General features: G+C 35.3%; 1 pseudogene; it reads left to right on the top strand.

Moving 5' to 3' along the window:
- Nucleotides 1–5,397: 5,397 nt before the first annotated feature.
- On the top strand, nucleotides 5,398–5,553 carry LOC136162230 (small nucleolar RNA SNORA70; annotated as a pseudogene).
- Nucleotides 5,554–8,905: the final 3,352 nt, after the last annotated feature.

Here is an 8,905-nt window from a genome sequence, read left to right on the forward strand (position 1 = left end):
TTAACATATTGGAGCTTTTATATTTTTTTTATCTTTTTCACCTGTATCTCAAACCAAAAGAAAACAAAACAAAAATAGAGTTCAGAGCATTATCATGTCATAAAATCTTTTTTTCTTAGATCTTTTTTCCCCAAATCGTCAAATTGTTCTGTGTTCCCTGTAACCAGTGATAAAAAACAAAGATGCAAAAACACAATTAATAACCTGTCTCCTTCCTGCCACTCCATCCTCAGAAAATAACTGATGCTAACAGCATGTGCTACTTCTTGTATTACTACATTTTTGTCCACAAGACACAATGAACAGATGGACAGACACAATGAAGAGATAAAGAAGAAAGCATACAAGAAAGGAAGACAGAGTCAGAGGAAGGAAGGGAAGAAGAGAGCTTAGAAAGAAGACAGGTAGGGAAGAGCAAGACAAGAAGAAGGAGGAGAGGAAGGAAGAAAGGAATTGATTTAAGAAAAGATAAGGGAAAAAAGAACAAGAAAAGTTAGAAAGAAAGCAAAGATTTAATAAAAATAGGTTTTTACTCCCCTACATATAGCATACATTTTTGTTTTTCTGTGACTTATTTTATTCTCAGTGAATTATCTTGGTATCCCTTTGGTAAAACAGATCTGTCTCTCATAACTGCATCATATTCCATAGTTCTGACACACACAATGTATATCCAATCATTCCTCTGTTAATGGACATTCAGAAGATGTATTCTCCCCTCTTCTTAAAAAAATAATGCTTTTATTTCTGTAAGATGGAGTTATAAAATAGAATTGCTGGGTCAAAGGATATGCATATTTTAATTTTAGTAGCTTTCTAAGATTACTTTCCCAAGAGACTGAAGCAAGTCACATTCCCACTAGCAATACATGGGATGTCTAGAGCTTTGCCGCTTTGCCTGCACTTAATGTTATCACTTGTACATTGTTGTCCGCCTGGTGGGTAATACACAGTATTTCACTTTTTCTTTAATTTTTACTTCCCAACTTCCTGAGTTTGAATATGTTTTGTCAGTTTAATGACCACTGGGATTTTCTTATCTGTGAATTATCTATTGATCGCCTTTGGCATGTTTTTAACTGGGTCACTTTTTTTTTTTTTTTGCAGATACTTTTTGCATATTATGCACATTAACCATGTGTTATAAATATTTTTCTCAATTTGTGTATCATTATGTTATACAATTTCCCATATATTTCAACCCACCTTGTAAACAACTGGCATGCCTGCATAACATGCCAGAGTGTAAATGTGAAGGTATTGATTAACTGCTCCCTCGGTGTGTGTGTGTGTGTGTGTGTGTGTATGTGTGAGTCGCTCAGGCGTGTCCGACTCTTTGCAAACCCACCAACTGTACCCTACCAGGCTCCTCTGCACATGGCAAAAATACTGGGGTGGTAGTCTTTCCCTTCGCCAGGAGACCTTCCCGACCCAGGGATCAAACCCAGGTCTTCTGCATTGACAGGAGGATTCTTTACTCTGGGCCATAGGGAAGCCCACTATTCCTGATATATTTATGGAATACAGTTCTCTCTCACTCTGTCTCTCTCTCTCTCTCTCTCTGATATCATGAATAATGTAGGAACGTCTGTCCATATTTTACGTTATTTTTATGAGGCAATTTAGTACATTTTAAAATTAAGAATTATATTTTTAAAAGTAAATTTACTAAATCAAAAATATGAACATTCTAAAAAATGTTACGAATATTGCTAAACTGCATTCTTAATAGATGTAACAATTTACTCTTCTTCCAACGCCATGTTTTGCCTTGTGCCCCTGCTGGTGTGGGAATCGCAGTTCTGAAAAATCTATAAACTGGATGGCTCAAGATGGTATCATATTTATTGTTTTAATTATTATTGTTAAAATATACTCATGAGATTGATACTTTCTATACTCACTTGACATTTACCTTTATTCTCATATGACTCAACTTTCTCTATGTGGCCTATGCATTTTTTTTCTTTGGGGTATCTTAATTTTTTAAGTTTATATGTGAATTGGGAGCTTGGGATTAGACGATGCAAGCTATTATATATAGAATGAATAAACAACAAGGTGCTGCTCTATAATACAGAGAACTCTATTTAATATCCTGTGATAAACAATAATGGTAAAGAATATGAAAAAGAATGGTATATGTATTGTATGTTTTGTGTGTGCGTGTTAGCTGCTCAGGCATATCCAACTCTCTGTGACCCCATGGACTGTAGCCCGTCAGGCTCCTCTGTCCATGGGATACTCCAGACAAGAATACTGGAGTGGGTTGACACTCCCTTCTCCAAATATGTATGTGTATATACACACACACACACACACACATATATATATATATATATTTATATATGACTCACATTGCTATAGAGCAGAAATTAACACAATATTGTAAATGAACTATACTTCAATAAATTAAAAAATAAATATATGTATATGAATTCTTTTTGTATGTAGGATAAAAAAATTGTTATATTTGTAGAAAATATTTCCCAGTTGCAAATTTGCTTTGTGACCTCACTTTGAAATAAAATATGTAAATCCCAACATAGCCAAACCATTGATCTACTGTGATTTCTTTCATAGTGCTAAGCCACCTCTCAGCCAAGAGATTATTTCAGTATGTACTGAGGCTTTCCTCTAGTTTGATTTTTATTTAATCTTTAACTTTTCAACCCTTTTACCTATTTGGGATACAATGTGAGGATAAACACTTTATTTTCCTCATGTAGGTTTCCATCTACCTTAGTATCACTTGTGGACTAGTCCTCAAATATTAAGAACTTCTAACAAAATTGATTTCAATCTCTCCAGTCCATTTTCTGTATTTGTATATTTATTTCCAAGAAAGTATCAAGTCAACTTATTAATAAGTATTTTTGCATTATAATATACCTTATTTGACAGAACTAGTTCCCTCTCCTCTAATTAGTCTTTAGTTTTAATTTTTAACTGTTGCTTGTCCATCTGATTTCTTCCAAGCATACTTTAGAACCATTTTATTTTTTACTCCTATTCTAAAAAAATAATTCTTTCCACACCTTGATTCAGATTACATAGAACCCTAATCCAATTTACAAGGAATTTAGACATTTGATTTCTTGTTCAGCTGTCTTCTTGAAATTTTCCCTGGATGTTTATATTCTTGATTTTTATTTGGTTATTATTATTGAGTTAAAAATAAACTTGTATATGTTCATCATGGCTATAACCCAATCCATTTCAAGTTAAGGGTTGTGATTTTTCCATATGGAGATTCATTTGTTTCATAACCATTTGTTGGGAGACTATCCTTTTCCCATAAATCATCTTGGTTCCTTTGTCAAGAATCAATTGACTGTATAAGGGTGGGTCTACAACTGGATACTTCATGCCGTTTCATTAGTCTATGTGGGTATTCCAATGCCAGTTACACTGATTATGCCTAATGTGATGATTACTGATACTTTATATTAAGCCTTGAAATTAGATGTTGTGAGACTTCCACACTTTTCTTCATGACATTGTTTAGGCTATTCTATTCCCTTTGCTTAAAAAAAAAAAAAACTACTTTAGAATCACCTTGTCTGTCTCAATTAATTAAAAAACTAAGAGTTTAATTGAGATTGTATTGAATCTGTGACTCAGTTTGGGGAGAGCTAACATCTCAGCGATAATGAGTCCATGAAGATGGTATATCTCTCTTTTTTGTTAGGTATTCTTTAATTTTTCTAAGCAATGTTCGTTTTCTGTTTATTAGTCTTGCACACATCTTGATAAGTTTATCTGTATAGACATTTGATATTATTAATACAACGATAGGTGGTATTTTAAATTTTGAACTTCCCAATTATTTGTGACTAATATAAAAAGTACAGTGGATATTTGCATATGTATGTTTATATTGTATCTTAGACCTTCTATATTTGGCTATTATCTCTAATAGCTTTCTTGCAGATTTCTTAAACCGTATCTATAAAATTGTATCATCTGCAAATAAACACAGGTTTGCTTCTTCATTACCCATATGTATATGAAGAGATACTATACCACCAAAATGTTATAGAAGCTGATTTGTTAAAGGCAGAATAAGTGATCATCTTAGGTGAATTGTGACCTGGTCCTGGGGACTTACTCAAAACAGCAATGTCCTCTCCACTTTCCTTTTCTGCTCCTTAGAGAAAATTAAAGTCAGTGTCCATTGAGAAAAGAAGTGATGGGTTAGATGAAAAGCCGGGTCTGAGAAATGATCTGGTGAGCTGAAACTGTATAGACACATTGAAAATATTCAGACTAAATATATTTCTATATGTTAAAACTTCTTAATTTATCTGTGTTTGTGCTTCATCAGAGCCCTGTTTCTGGTGTACCTGGTTTGAGACTGATGCAGGTACTTTGTGTTCTATGCCTTGGTGCATAGTGGGCCTCAAAAAATATTTACATGTGGAACCTCATTAAGCCTGTTTCTATGACAGAAAGCTTATCATGACTGGCATAGAAAGACAGACAAATAAAAGCTGGCAAGCTATTGTATTTGCTCAGGTAACTGATAAATTCAGGGGTGCATCCTCAGGCCTGGTTGGATGTAAAAACCTTCTTTCTCTGACTATTGGCTTGTTCACAAGCAGCCTCTTCCCATATCCTTGTAAAATGACCTTCAGCAGTTCTAAGCTTATCTTCCAGATGTTTAGTAACCCTGTGGAAAGGGATCTCTCTACTAGCTGAAACAGAAGTCCTGGGCTTGAGTCTCACTGGCCTAGCTTGTATCAAGGGGTCATTCTTGAACCCCTACCTGTAAGCCACAGGGATGGGGTTAGCATCGCCAAAACTACAGGGGTAATCAAGGGGTCATTAGCAAGTGTACTCTGGGGTTCCATTTATATGGCATTCTAGGAGAAAAGCAAAAAGTTAGGGATAAGAGTGAGGATAAGAGTTGACTATAAGGGGAAAGGGTGTATTTTATGCAGTGATGCAAATATTCTTTGGGCTTCTTTGTAGCTCAGCTGGTAAGGAATCTACCTGCAATGCAGGAGAATCCCGTTCAATTCCTGGGTCAGAAAGATCCGCTGGAGAAGGGATAAGCTACCCGCATCAGTATTCTTGGCCTTCCCTGGTGGCTTAACTGGTAAAGAATCCACCCACAATGCAGGAGACTAGGATTTGATCGCTGGGTTGGGAAGATTCCCTGGAGAAGGGAACAGCTACCCACTCCAGTATTCTGGCCTGGAAAATTCCATGGACTGTATAGTCCACGGGGTCGCAAAGAGTAGGACACAACTGATCAACTCTCACTTTCAAATACTGTTTATCTTGATTGCAGTGGTGGTTACATAAATGCATACATTTGTCAAAAGCAGCAGAATGGTTCACCTATAAAGGGTGAATTTTGCCATATGTACACTCAATAAACATGAGTTTTCTTTGCAGCCAATTAAGCCAACTGTGTTCATTTCCCCATGGAGGCCCAACGTGCAATGGCTGCAAACAGTGCAGCCATTGAGCAACGTGCAGTGGCTCCTCCGTAGTGTATGTGGCCTGTTGCTTATACCAGCTGCACTAAGGAACTTGGAGACAGCCCTTTCCAGCGGATACTCATGACCAGCAAGCTGTCCCCAGTCTAGGCTCCAGACAGATATAGGCAGCACCTTTAGGAAGCCCCAGGTACAGGGGCCAGGAGCCACTTTGTCTGACTCATAATGTCCATCGGCAGCAAGCTGCAGAACAAGGAGCATGTGACTGAGGCCCCAGGAAGGGCCAAGTTCAAGTTTCCTGGCCTCCAGAAGATCTACATCTCCAAGAAGTGGGGATTTACTAAGTTTAATGTGGATGAATTTGAAAACATGGTGGCAGAAAACAGCTCATCTCAGAGGGCTATGGGGTCAAATACATCCCTAAGGGTGGCTCCCTGAACAAATGGCAGGCCCTGTACTCTTGAGATCCTTGGAGTTGTCTCCTCCTTACTCAGGCCCACCAATAAATCTTACTTTTCTGTCAAAAAAAAATTTCTGAATTTTAAGGAGTCTTAAATATATAAAGAAAGCTTACAAGAATTTTTTTTAAGGAAAAATGCAAATTTCTGGATAAGAAGATAGAACATTGCAAAGATGCTAATTCTTTCCAAATTAATGTATTGGATTTATACAGTCCTAAACAAAATACTAGCAAGTTTTGCAGGGGAAGAAATATGAAACTTGACAAAATGTTTTTAAAATTTATCTGGAAAGATAACTGACTGATAATGCCAGAAAAAGTTAAGAAAAAGAAAATAATGAGGGGAAATTGCTTTTACTGCACAACATTGGCTAATAATTTTCAGGCTGGATTGTGTGTATGTGCATGTATGTGTGTATTTATTATGTTGGGGGTGTTGGGCATGTTTTCAAGAAAGGAGTATGAAATTTTACAATAACTTCTCAGAGAAGTGACTGCTATTCCAAAATAATTTTAAATCCTATTTAATTTTCAAAAATTAAAGTATTTTAAAATCATACATTAAATGAGATTTTTTATTCATCTGAGAAGGAAAATAATGGGCTTAAGTTTTTTAAAATCTCTACTGAAGTTAACTGAATCAAATAATTTGATATACATAATTTTTAATATCAGGGAATAAACTAAATATTTGTCTAACTTTGGGATATAGATCAATTTCAAAGAATAGTGTCAAAACTACAAAAGTTTTCAACCTTTGGGGTTTGGGTTTTTTAGTTTTTTTTTGTTTTCTCTGCACATAGTGATTGCCAGGCATTGTGCTAAGCATTTGGGTGAAGGGTTCTGTAATGAAAGAGTCCTGCTGTTTCTAACTTGGCTTACTTGCTTTCTGCATAGAATTTAACAATATATTAAAATCACAAAAAAAGGTAGGAGTCATCTGAAGTCACACAACCTTGAAATGAGCATTATCATCAATGGAATCATCTCATTTATAGATTTTTTTATTCATGCACATATATGCATATATTTTTTGCATAAATAATATTACTATGCCCTCCCTGCACTCATTCTCTTACAACACCACATTCCATATCTGCTTTGCCAGATAACCCATGTTAACAACCTGTAAGTTTCCCCATATTCATATATTTTATACACACCTATACAAAGAACTCTATATAATCTTAATTACATATTTATGTCATTCATATGCAGCTACTCTTGGAGTAGTTTTCATTGTTTGACTTAACAAAAATGAAGCATCTTGCACAATTTTCTGCATTTTATTTTTCCTACTCAACAATACCTCATAGCAGTTCCTCAAAGTCACTGAATATAGCTCCAACTCCTCCTTGTCAATGGCTGCATGCTGTGCCATGGTAAAGCCATACCTCACCTTCCTTAGCCATTCTGGTTGCAAAATTTGCTCTGTTTTCAATTTCTGACCAGTGCAAACAACACTGTAGTAAACACCCTTGTACACGAGTCTGTCCTTATGTATTAGTCATTTCGTTTCTAAGGGGTCATTTTACTGGAGGATAATCACAGGGTTGAATAGCATGTATATTCCTAAATGTTACCAGACTGCTTGCCCAAAGGGTTATAACACTTCATTTTCACTAGCAACTTTGAGACCATCCTTTTCCCCCCATGCCTAACAATATTAGTTTATAATAGATCTCTTTTTCAAATATAAAATCTCATTATTAATCTCAGTTATATTTCCTTGACTATTGAATGACTTTAAGAAGAAAAATAATGAGACATTTCAATTAAAATCAAGAATTATCCAGAAGTCACCACTATAACTATTATTATCATGCAATTTTCTTGAATGCTCTAGCATAGTGCTGTCTAATAGAAATTTCTGCACTGGTGGAAATAGTCTCTATTCTGTGCTATCCAGTGTGATAACCCCTAGTCATATGTGACTACTGAGCAATTGAAATATAGCTAGTGTGACAGAGGGACTGAATTTTACTTTTGCTTAATTTAAATTCTAATAACCAGATATGGTCAATGGCTACAATACTGGATAGGGCATTTCTAGACAATGCAAAACACAAAGTGAAAATGATGGCTACAAACATCAAAATATACAAACAAATTTAACTTTTTGCTGTTGTATACCTAGACAACCCACAATATTTCAACAGGTAAGAAGGAAAAAACCCCACTACAAGTAATGAAACAATTGTAAGGTAACTATACATAAGCTAAATATTTAAAAGTCAATAGCTTCTTTACTTAGTATTAAGCACTTGGAATAGAATTAAGAAAAATCATTCCATTTACAACAAAAATGACAAGACATTAAAGAATAAATTTAACAGGACAGTCACAAGATGCATATGACTCAAATTTTAAGTTGTAATGAAAAAAGTAAAATAAAGCCAAATGCCTAGAGAAGTGTACCAGGCTCTTGGATGAGAAGATATTATATGTATGTGTGTGTGTGTATATATACACACACACACACACATATATATATAAATTCTTTTAAAATTAGTCTATAAACTTAATGCAATTCCAACTAGAATTCAAAAAGGCTAACTTATTTTTGAATTCACATATTAATAGAAGAATATGCCTAAAACTTGCTTCAAAAATGTAGGGGGAAAAGGTGGGTGGAGACTTACTTTATGACTTCTAAGAATCTTCTCAAAAGCCATTATAATGAAAATCAACATGATATTGACATATGAATAGGCAAACGGTTTCATGGAAATTAATTGAAAATCCAGAATTTGATCCCCATCAATGTGAAATTCATATTGGACAAAGACAGTTATTTTATTCAATGTGAAAAATGGACCATTAAAGCAATGTGAAAGTCGCTCAGTCATGTCTGACTCTTCACAACCCCATGGACTATACAGTCCATGGAATTCTCCAGGCCAGAATACTGGAGTGGGTAGCCTTTCCCTTCTTCAGGGGATCTTCCCAACCCAGGGATCGAATCCAGGTCTCCCACATTGCAGGAGGATACTTTACC

Source organism: Muntiacus reevesi, chromosome 2 (assembly GCF_963930625.1).
Source record: "Muntiacus reevesi chromosome 2, mMunRee1.1, whole genome shotgun sequence".
In the NCBI taxonomy this organism is placed as follows: Eukaryota; Metazoa; Chordata; class Mammalia; order Artiodactyla; family Cervidae; genus Muntiacus; species Muntiacus reevesi.